Source organism: Triticum dicoccoides, chromosome 7B (genome assembly GCF_002162155.2).
Source record: "Triticum dicoccoides isolate Atlit2015 ecotype Zavitan chromosome 7B, WEW_v2.0, whole genome shotgun sequence".
Classification (NCBI taxonomy): domain Eukaryota; kingdom Viridiplantae; phylum Streptophyta; class Magnoliopsida; order Poales; family Poaceae; genus Triticum; species Triticum dicoccoides.
In genome coordinates, this window is record NC_041393.1 from 438,489,360 (window position 1) to 438,500,606 (window position 11,247).

Genomic DNA, 11,247 nt, shown 5'->3' on the forward strand with positions numbered 1-11,247 from the left:
TACAAGATTTAATCCTTGCAAGTAACTGCCGTACAACCCCCTTGTTCATGTTGGGTGCAAGTATTTGCTTTTGTGTGTGCATGTGCTGTTCATGAGGTTCTATGTGGTTCTCCTACTGGATTAATAACCTTGGTTCTTAACTGAGGGAAATACTTATCTCCACTGTATTGCATCATCCTTTCCTCTTCAGGGAAATCCCAATGCAGCTCACAAGTAGCAGGAAAAAATTCTCGCGCCGTTGCCGGGGAGACATCACCAAAACCTATGAAGTACCTTTGCACAAACTATCATCTACTTGCTCTTATTTTTATTTGCCTTTGCCTCTTGTTTTCATATCCCCCACTTCTATTTTTTTTACAAAAACACAAAAAATATATTCGTTTGCTTGTTCGCTTGCTTTGTTTGAAGTTGCTATCATGTCTGAATTTGGTATTGCTAAGAGTGATGATGGTAAGACCCCTAAAGAAGAAATTCCCGTAAATTTGGATACTAAATTTTTTGTGACGGGTAGTAGTATCATAGGAAAAAGCATTACTCAGGAATTCTTTACTTGTACGGGAACCATGGTTTGCAATCATATCCCTATTCTTAAGAGAACCAATAGTTAATTATGCTGAAACTATTTATGCACTTGTTCTTAAACTTGAAAGAAGATTTTTTGCGTACTCACCCCACTTTGCAAAGATTGTTCTATGAACTACCTGTCAGAAGCGACCCTAAGGTTAAAAATATGGCTACTCTTATTATCATGAATGAATTTGATTATATCGTGCGAGAAGCTGGAGAAAATTTTGAATTTAACAACGTGAATCATGAATGTCGTATAATTGAAAAAAATATATTTAATGAAGTTCTTTTGAGGAGGTATATATTTTGTGATTACCATACTTTTGATGAAAATGCTAAGAAGGAAGTTCCCCCTTTACATATTATCCAACAAGTTTTCAATGGTATTAATCAGCAAATTCTTGGATCGTAAATGGGAATCAACAAGGGTTTGAAGAAAGTTGCCTTACAAATGCTAAATTTTTAATAAATGATGTGTTCCCCATTACTTTTGAAATACTCCTGATAAACACATGCCTCAAGATGCAAAAAACTAAGGATGACAATACTTGAAACTATGCATTACGCCTAGCTAGGTGCATAAAACAATAGCGCTTGTTGGGAGGCAACTTAATATTTATCTTACTTTTCTTGTTTTCTTTTCTATTTTTTGTGTCCACACAATTATGCTACTGTTATGATTGTGTTTTTATGTTTTGATTAGTGTTTGTACCAAGTAGAGTCTTTGTGATGTTTTAGTTGATAGTTGACTTGATTCTGTGAAAAATAGAAACTTTTGCGCCAAGTACTGGAATTTTTAAAATTCACTAGAACGTGGTACAATTCAAAAAAATACACATTATTTATATACAAATTGCCCACTTTGTCCTAATTTTTAAGAGTTTTTGCAGTTATAGAAGTATTGTGTTTGTTCAGATCATTTCAGATTGTTTTGTTTTCGACAGATTCTGTTTTCATTGCATAGTTTGCTTGTTTTAATGATGCTATGGATTATATCGGGGGGTATAAGTCATGGAGAAGTTAGAATACAATACTAGATATTATTCAATAATAAAATATGAATGGATTTAAAACAGTACCTAAAGTTTATGATTTGCTTGTTATACTAACGGATCTCACAAGGCTTGTGTTGAGTTTTGTGTGCTGAAGTTTTCAAGTTCTGAGTGGGATCACGATGGATGAAGGAATAAGGAACAGCAAGACCCTAAGTTTGGTGCTGCCCAAGGCAACCCAAGGTAATATTCAAGGAGACCCAAGTGTCTAAACTTGGGGATGCCCGGATGGCATCCCCTCTTTCGTCTACAAACCATTGGTAAATTACTTGGAGCTATATTTTTATTCATCACATGAGATGAGGTTTGCTTGGAGCATCGTGTATTATAGTGGTCTTTTCTTTTTTTTGCCTTTTAGTTTATCACAATCATCTTTTGCAGGACACACCTTTTGAGAGGGACACACATTTATTCGTGATTTGTTAGAATACTCTATGCGCTTCACTTATATCTTTTGAGCTAGGTAGTTGCTCTAGTGCTTCACTTATATCTCATGCTTCACTTATATATTTTTTAGAGTCTAATAAATAGTAATGACAATATGCACGGGTTATGAAATTGGTCCTAATATGATAGGTATTCAAGAAGGATATAATAAAAACTTTCATGTAGATCACTGAACATGATAAGTTTGATTCCTTGCAATAGTTTTGCGATATTAAGATGGTAATATATGGGAGGTACTAGTTAATGATTGTGGTTTAGTAAGAATATTGGTGTTAAGGTTTGTGATTCCCGAAGCATGCATGTATAGTCTTTAGTTATGCTAAGAAGTTGGAGTATGATTTATTATTGATTGTCTTCCTTATGAGTGGCGGTTGAGGACGTGCGATGGTATTTTCCTACCAATATATCCCCTAGGGCATGCATAGTAGTACTTTGCTTCGAGGGCTAATAAACTTTCACAAAGTTTGTGAGTTCTTTATGCCTAATGCGAGTCCATGGATTATATGCACTCCCACCTTTTCACAATTGGCTAGCCTCTTCAGTACTGTGCATTGCCCTTTCTCACCTCAAGAGTCGATGCAAACTTCGTCGGTCCGTCCAAACCCCGTGATATGATACGCTCTATCACACATAAGCCTCCTTATATCTTCCTCGAAACAGCCACCATGCCTATTATGGCATTTCCACAGTCATCCCGAGATATGTTGCCATGCAACTTCCACTGTTCTGTTTATATGACACACATCATCATTGTCATATTGCTTTGCATGATCATATAGTTGACATAGTATTTGTGGCTCAACCACCGTTCATCAGTTTTTATACATGTTATGCTAGATCATTGCAGATCCTGCTACACTGCTAGAGGCATTCATATAGAGTCATATGTTTTAGTTTTATCGAGTTGTAATATTGAGTTGTAGGTAAATATAAGTGTGATGATCATCATTATTAGAGCATTGTCCTAGTGAGGAAATTAAAAAAGAGGGAAAAGAGGCCAAAAAGAGTCCAACAAAAAATATAAATGAGAGAAAAAGAGAGAAGGGGCAATGTTACTATCTTTTTCCACACTTGTGCTTCAAAGTAGCACCATGTTTTCATATAGAGAGTTTCCTATGTTATCACTTTCATATACTAGTGGAAATTTTTCATTGTAGAACTTGGCTTGTATATTCCCTTGATGGGCTTTCTCAAATGCACGAGGTCTTCATGAGCAGGCAAGTTGGATGCACACCCACTTAGTTTTTAGTTTGAGCTTTCATACATTTATAGCTCTTAGTGCATCCATTGCATGACAATCCCTACTCTTCTCATTGGCATCAATTGATGGGCGTCTCCATAGCTCGTTGATTAGCCACGTCGATGTGAGCCTATTTTTGTTTTTCTGACTTCCCCTTATTAATCTCTACCACCTCATTCTATTCCACCCATAGTACTATGTCCATGGCTTGCGCTCATGTATTGTGTGGGGGTTGAAAAAGCTGAAGCGCGTTAAAAATTAAGAACCAATTGCTCGGCTTGTCATCGGGGTTGTGCATGATAAAGACTTTGTGTTAAGAAGATGGAGCATGACAAGTCTATATGATTTTGTAGGGATGACGTTCTTTAGCATTTTTATTTCGAAAGGCATGATTGTTTGTTGGTATACCTGAGTATTGATGTCTTTATGTCAAATTATAGACTATTACTTTGAATCATTTGGATGAAAATATTCATACCATAAAAAGAATGATTAAATGCTAGACATGTTAGGTAGCATTCCACATCAAAAGAATTTGTTTTTATCATTTACCTACTCGAGGACGAACAGGAATTAAGTTTGGGGATGCTTGATACGTCTCCAATGTATTTATAATTCTTTATTGTTCCATGCTATTATAGTATCAATCTTGGATGTTTTATATGCAATTATATGCTATTTTATATCATTTTCTTGGACTAACTTATTAACCCAGTGCCTAGTGCCAGTTGCTGATTTTTTGCTTGGTTTTGGTTTTCAGGAAATCGGTACCAAATGGAGTCCAAACACTACGAAACTTTTTGATGGTTTTTCCTGAACAAGAGAGACCCTAGAAGTTTTGGGAGGAGACCAGACGACAAGGCAACAGGGTGCGCCTAGGGAGGTAGGCACACCTTGTACCTTGTGGGCCCCATGGGGCTCTGTCTATCCTAATTCCACCTTTATAAATTCTCTAAATTCGGTAAATCAACAGAGAGCCACCCAAAACACTTTTTCCGCTGCCGCAAGTTTCTGTTCTTCTGCGATCCCATCTAGAGGCCTTCTCCAATACTCTGCCAGAGGGGGAATCGATCGCGGAGGGCTTAATCATCATTGCTGCCTTCTGATGATGTGTGCGTAGTTCACCATAGACCTATGAGTCCATAGCTAGTAGTTAGATGGCTTCTTCTCTCTCTCTCTCTCTCTTTGATCTTCAATACAATGTTCTCCTCGATGTTCCTAGACTTCTATCCGATGTAATCTTCTTTTGCAGTGTGTTTGTTGTGATCCAATAAATTGTGGATTTATGACCAGTTTATTCATGAATATTAATTGAGTCTTCTCTAAACTTTGTTATGCATGATTGTTATAGTTTTGTATTTCTTTATGATCTATCTGTTTGGTTTGGCCAACTAGATTGATTTATCTTGCAATGGGAGAGGTGTTTTATGATGGGTTCTATCTTGCGGTGCTCTATATCCCAGTGACAAAAATGGACAAGACACATATTTGTATTGTTGACATTAAGGACAAAACGATGGGATTTATTCATATTAATTGGGTTTACTTTGTCTATAACATGTCATCTTATTTAAGGAGTTACTCTGTTTTATACTTAATACAATAGATGCATGCTAGATAGTGGTCGGATGGTGGAGTAATAGTAGTAGATGCAGGCAGGAGCCGCTCTACTTTTCTTGGACGTGATGCCTATATACATGATCGTTGCTTTGAATATCGTCATAACTATGCGCTTTTCTGTCAGTTGCCCAACAGTAATTTGTTCACCCACCATATGCTATGTGCTCGAGAGAGAAGTCTCTAGTGAAAACTATGGCTCCCGGATCTACTTTTATCATAGATAAAAACACAAAAATACCTTGTTGCAATTTTATTTCTTTTATTTTTCTTGTAGTTTACTTTATTATCTACCACTACAAGATTTAATCCTTGCAAGTAACCGCTGAGGGGATTGACAACCCCCTTGTTCACGTTGAGTTCAAGTATTTGCTTTTGTGTGTGCAGGTGTTGTTTACGAGATTTTGTGTGGTTCTCCTACTAGATTGATAATCTTGGTTCTTAACTGAGGAAAATACTTATATCTACTGTACTGCATCATCTTATCCACTTCGGGGAAATCCCAACACAACTCCCAAGTAGCACCCCACCATTGCAACCCCGCTCCACCAACCACCCGCAGCCATGCCGCCCGAGCAGCCATGGTTGTCTGCCCGCATCCGAGCCGCGTAGTCCGCCCATGACCAACGTGCCTCCCACCACCAAGACTGCCGCCATACCACCAGACCACCTCGAGAGCCACCAAAGGACACTAGTTTGACCAGATCCACACCCCCAGTTGCCTCCGGGACCGTCGACGGTCACCCGACCTTGAGAAGAACCATGACCGACACCGGCTGGGGGAAAAGGAGGAGCGACACATGGCCATGACTGGCACCCCCTGCGTCGGCAATGGGTGCACCACAGCGCACCCGTCCTCCTACCAGCCTCCCCCCTACCTCGAAACCACCTGTTCCGCGCTCGAAGCCAAAGGTCCAGACTAGCCGGAGAGCACCGACTGCCGCCCAATGTCGAAGAGGAGAGATGGCAGCGTTGTCGCCGCCACCGCGTCCATGGGAGACCACTAGGGAGGTCCTCCCACATCGAGTGCCGCCATCCAGCCGCAACGACCCGACTAGATGGGGCCACCCACCTCCACTACTGCCCCTCCCCACCAGAGAGCCGCGGCTTGAGAGGCCGCCCGTGACCTGGTCGCTCGCGACCCGCAATGCTGAAAAGGGCGTCGAGGTGCTGCCGTGAAGTAGCCACCGTTGTCACCGCCCGCCGGCCTGCACCACCACCATGCCGTTCGTCGCGCCGCCGCCACGCCACCATCGTTGGCCCACGTCGGAGCACCGCTGCACCGCCACGCACGGCATCGAGCACCGCGTCCCGGCACGTGAGATCCGGCCCACGCTACACACCCCGCCCCGCCGACGATGACCGGGCTTTGCTCACTCGCGCCCTTGGCGGCGGCGAGGGAGGGGGAGGAGGCGGCAGTGCTGGGGTTAGCCTCCCGGACGCTCGCGGGAGCGTCATGGGAGGAGGTAGGGAAAGATCTTTAATGTCAGCCGGACACTGACCCGATGGCTTCATTAATTACCGAAAAAGGCTTTCCCCCCGCTTTATAAATAAAGCAAACGGCCAAAGAACACACATACAGAGTCAAGTCCACACACACACACCCAAGTCTCACAACAAAGTACATAGGTCTGCTGAGGGCACAGCTCAACAAGCCCAGAAAAAAAACAAAACATGCAGGACGAAGATAGCGCCTAGTATGGTTCCGGCGGTGGCGGCAGGGGCGGCGGCGACAAGCGGATGGCCATCGAGCGGAGGTCGGCGATGAAGGCTGAGATGGCGTCGCAGTCCAGGGGGCGGCTAAGCGACCGCCAGAGCTGCAAGAAACCCGAGAGTTTGAAAAGAGCGTCAGTAGCCCGTCGAAGAGGAGTGCGCTGAATCACAAGCTTATTGCGGACAGTCTAGAGGGTCCAGGCGAGGACCCCAATCTCAAGCCACCTAATGTGGCGAGAAGTCACGGGGGACATCTGGAGTTCGGCAAATAAGTCCGGAAAGTTGGTGTGGCACCAATTTCCATCGACCGCTTCGCGAAAACAGCTCCAGAGGAACTGGGCGGACACGTAGGAGAAGAAAATGTGGTTCGAGTCTTCGGGGACCCCACAGAGCGGGCAGATGCCAGTACCCGGGCTATTTCGCTTGCGCACCTCCACCCCAGACGGGACCCGACCGTGAATCCATTGCCACATGAAGATACGGATCTTCAGGGGCAGGCGGATGGACCACACCATCGATAGGGGTAGGGGGCGGAAGATGGGGCGATGGCCAGGTATAGCCACTTGATGGAGAATTGACCCGAAGGCTCAAGGCGCCAGCGCACCAGGTTAGGGCCACCATCCACCATTGGCTCGTGGAGAGCAACATAGTCAAGCAACTCACGCCAGGCGGCGGATTCCAAGGGACCAAAAGGTCGTCGAAAAGCAAGGCGCCCTAAGTCAAGAAGGGCCCTATCAACAGAAATCACGGGATCGACGGAGATAGAGAAGAGGCCGGGAAAGCGAGCCGCAAAGGGAGTGTCCCCGGCCCAGCGATCAAACCAGAACAGCGTCGATACTCCAGATCCAACCGAAATGAAGGTCCCGATACGGAGGACCGGGAGAAGCTGGACAATCGACTGCTAGAACTGAGATCCGCCAGACTTCTGGCAGAAGGCGAGGGGCTGTCCGCGCAAGTATTTGGTCCGGATGATATCAAGCCAGAGGCCACCGTGACCTTGCGAGATGCGCCAAAGCCAGCGGGAGAGAAGGGCGATATTCATTCGTTTAGAGCACATGATGCCCAGGCCACCTTGCTCCCTGGGCTTGCAGATGTCAGGCCAGCTGACCATATGGTACTTCTGCTTGTCATTGTCGCCCGTCCAGTAAAAGCGGGACTGGACCTTGGCGATCTCCTGGTGAAGGGTCTCGTGGAGACTGTAGAAGCTCATGAAAAACAAGAGGAGGCTGGATAGGGAGGAGTTGATGAGAATAGTCTGGGCCGCCTTGGACAGCCATCTCCCCTGCCAGGGCTTCATTAATTCGAAGTCGGGACTTTGTGCCTTTTCTCTAAAAACCACGGGCCTCCCCGGCACTATGATGCAAGGTCTTGTTTGAAAACAACAATGACGGCGAGTGTCAATTGGGTCGCAACAAGGGTTCGTAGTAGCCTAGTAGGCTCTCCACCGTGTTTGAGGAGTTGTACTATGTGTCCTGTTTGTTGTGGAGTTGGAGCTGCTGTGTCACGGTCCACATGGCGATGATGACAAGCGAAGGATGGCCAGCATATGATGGACGAGCTCAACTCTAGCCGTGCGCATCTCTCCAACGATGCCCATCATGTTCCATGATGATCGGTATATATTAGTGGTGTTTAACTTGGTTCGCCCAGTTTTTTCTGTAATTAGATGGGCCGTTCTCACTCTCTTCTTGATGAATAAAACGACTGTCTTTCACCTCGTTTGAGAAAAATATAGCCATCATGTATTCATATTTCGAAACACGAGTCAGTCTCAAGGTGAGAGATATTGTCGACCAATTTGGGGGCACATCATCAATTTTTCTTGTAAGGCCAACTCCACCGCGCGATCCTATCCTGTCCGGTCCTGTCTGTTTGGGGCAAAAGGGACAAACGAGGTGGCCCAGCGCGCGACGGTCCGGATCCATCCTGTCCGTTTTGTGTCCGGGCCGACCCATTTCGAGCGCAAACTTGCGCCGGGTTTGGGTCGCGGCGGACACAAAACGGACGCGCGCCTTCCTCGTCGGGGCGCCGCCGCGGCTCGGTGAAGAAAGAGGAGCCCACGTCGCCATCGCCACCACGCCGGGCCCCTGCGCCGCCCGCCTTCTCCATCGCGCCCACGTCCGCCGGCGAGCGCGACCGCATTACATCCGTGCGTCGGTGTGCCGCCGTTATTGGGAGACGAGGACGCCGCTCCCCTGGAGCGACGTCCATCTTCCCAGTAACTGGCATCTCTCCGCCAACCGGGTCCCCATCCCGTCGGTCCCGACGAGCGGCCGTGCGCGCGACGAGGAGATCGAGCGCCGCCGCCTCCTCCTCCCCGACGACCTCTTCTATGACGCCAGGTACGCCCCCGACTCCGGGCTCTGGGACACCTGGTTTCGTGACGAGCACGACACCAGGCGCGCGTCGTTCTTCGCCAGCACCTCGACGGGGACGCGGCGGCCACGACAGGAGCGCGCAGCGCCTGCTCCCCAGGAGCGCGGGCGTAGGCGGGTGCGCGGCGTCACGCCCACGTCGTCGCCTTCGCCGTCTCCATCGCCACCACCACCTCCTCGCATGACGGAGAAGGAGGAGGTCCGTCTCGTTGCACGCGTCATGGAGGACTCCATGCGCACGCATGACGAGCGCCAGTGGGAGGGCCTCGAGGAGATGATGGCCCGCTCCGCCGCCGGCGAGGTCGCCATCCCCGAGCTCGAGATGGTGGCGAAGGAGCCGCCGGTGGTCGCGTTCCACCCGGCCCTGGTTGGCCAGGGGTGGGGCTGGTCGTGCACGGCAGAAGAGATGGCCGACGCCGTGGGCGTGAACTGGCCCCCCACGCCGCCGCGGTCACCGGAGCGGGAGGCGTCGCCGCGGGAGGAGGTGGTGCAGGCATCTCCCGCCGTCCAGCCCGCCCCCGTCTACCACGCATCGCCGGCCCACCTCTGGACGCCGCCGGCCTACGTCGACCTGGTCAGCGACGACGATGACACCGACGGCCAGTGAGCGGCGTCGGCCACGGCATCGACGGGCGCGGCAGGAGTAGGAGCGCGCGGGAGGCATTTTTCTTTTTTGTTTTATGTTAATTACGAACTGGGCCGTTTAAATGGACTGATAAACTGGGTCGTTTTGTGGCCGTAACCCCTATATATATGTTTTATGTTTTTTTAATTAAGTTTATTTACTTTTTTAGTCATTTCATTTAGTTTTTAAACTTTTTTTATTCACGTCCGCCCCGGACAGGTTTTGGGGTGCGGCCGCGCGTTGGACGCACCCACGACCCATCGGACAAACGCGGACATGGACGAACCCATCGGCGCTCCAAAGGGACAAAATCCGGCCAAACCGAATGTTCGTTTGGGGTCGCGCGGTGGAGTTGGGCTAAGCACGTCACTGCTTGTAATACTAGCATCCGATCAATGCCCTTATTTCCCCGTTCCTTTCAAGTGACTGGACATCTACATTGAAAGATAGCACTGAGGAGTTTGGCAGACGTAAAAGGGAAATCACCCCAAATAGGCCATGATCAATTGAATCAAACAAACACCATCAATTCCATGTCAGGGCCCGGGGCCTCCCTCTTTCTCTTCTTGGAGCTGCCCCAAAGTTAATTCCTCTTCATTTTCCACTGTGAACATGGAGAGACGATTCCTTGCTTGTATCCGTGGCGCAGACGATAAAAAAAAAGGGAACCACAGCTGTGCATGCATAGAAAAACTTGGCGGGAAAAATGCGGTCAGAAACTACTAGCTGAAACAACGAGAAAAGAGAGGGAGAAAACCGTGGCGATTGATTTGCGTTTCCCCCTTTGGGCAACATAAAGCGTATTCCTTGTTTGTCTGCGGAAAGAAACCAACGTAGCCGTGGAGCTACAAGCAACAAGAGAAGCGCTAGCTACTACTCCCTCCTTTTCGATTTATAAGGCTCAATTCAAAATTCTCACCAACCAAGATAGATGGTGAGTGGTGGAATACTTTTTGTAGTTTGCAAAAGCACCCAATTAATGCTTTTGTTTTCCTCAAACAAGTATGTTTACCAATGCATTAATTGCAATGCATGCATGCATAAATTACATGCATTGGTCAATTTTCTCTTAGTACTTGCATGCAATGATTTAATGCACCTTGAAATCTGAACATGTGATGGAGAACAATCAAATTGAGCCTTATGAAATGGAAAAACTAAAATTTTGAGATAGGCCCTATAAACCGGAAAGGAGGGAGTAGGAGAGAAAGGGAAGAAAGTAAACGAGATCCTGCCAAAAGTTTGGGTTTGTAAAAGCGACGCAACTTTGCAGTTTCCATGCATATCTAGCTCCTTTACAACTTGGCGGTGAAAAAAGTGAGAGAGAAGAGGAGACGCTTTGTTGAGGTCTAGGGCCACAACCCCGACCCCTGCCTGCCCGCTCCGATTCAGCACAGGAGGCGAACTGAAGCAACCACACTTGACTAGCTGTCTACTACTACTAGCTAGTACTAGCTATAGCTAGCTAGGCCTACCTGCTACTACTCGATCGATCATGCATGCATGGATTACTCCTAGCTAGCCGCCATCGCAGCTCCAACACACACACACACACGCACATTATTTGCCATGCATCCATCTCTTTGGATATGAGCAGCATCTCATCGCGAT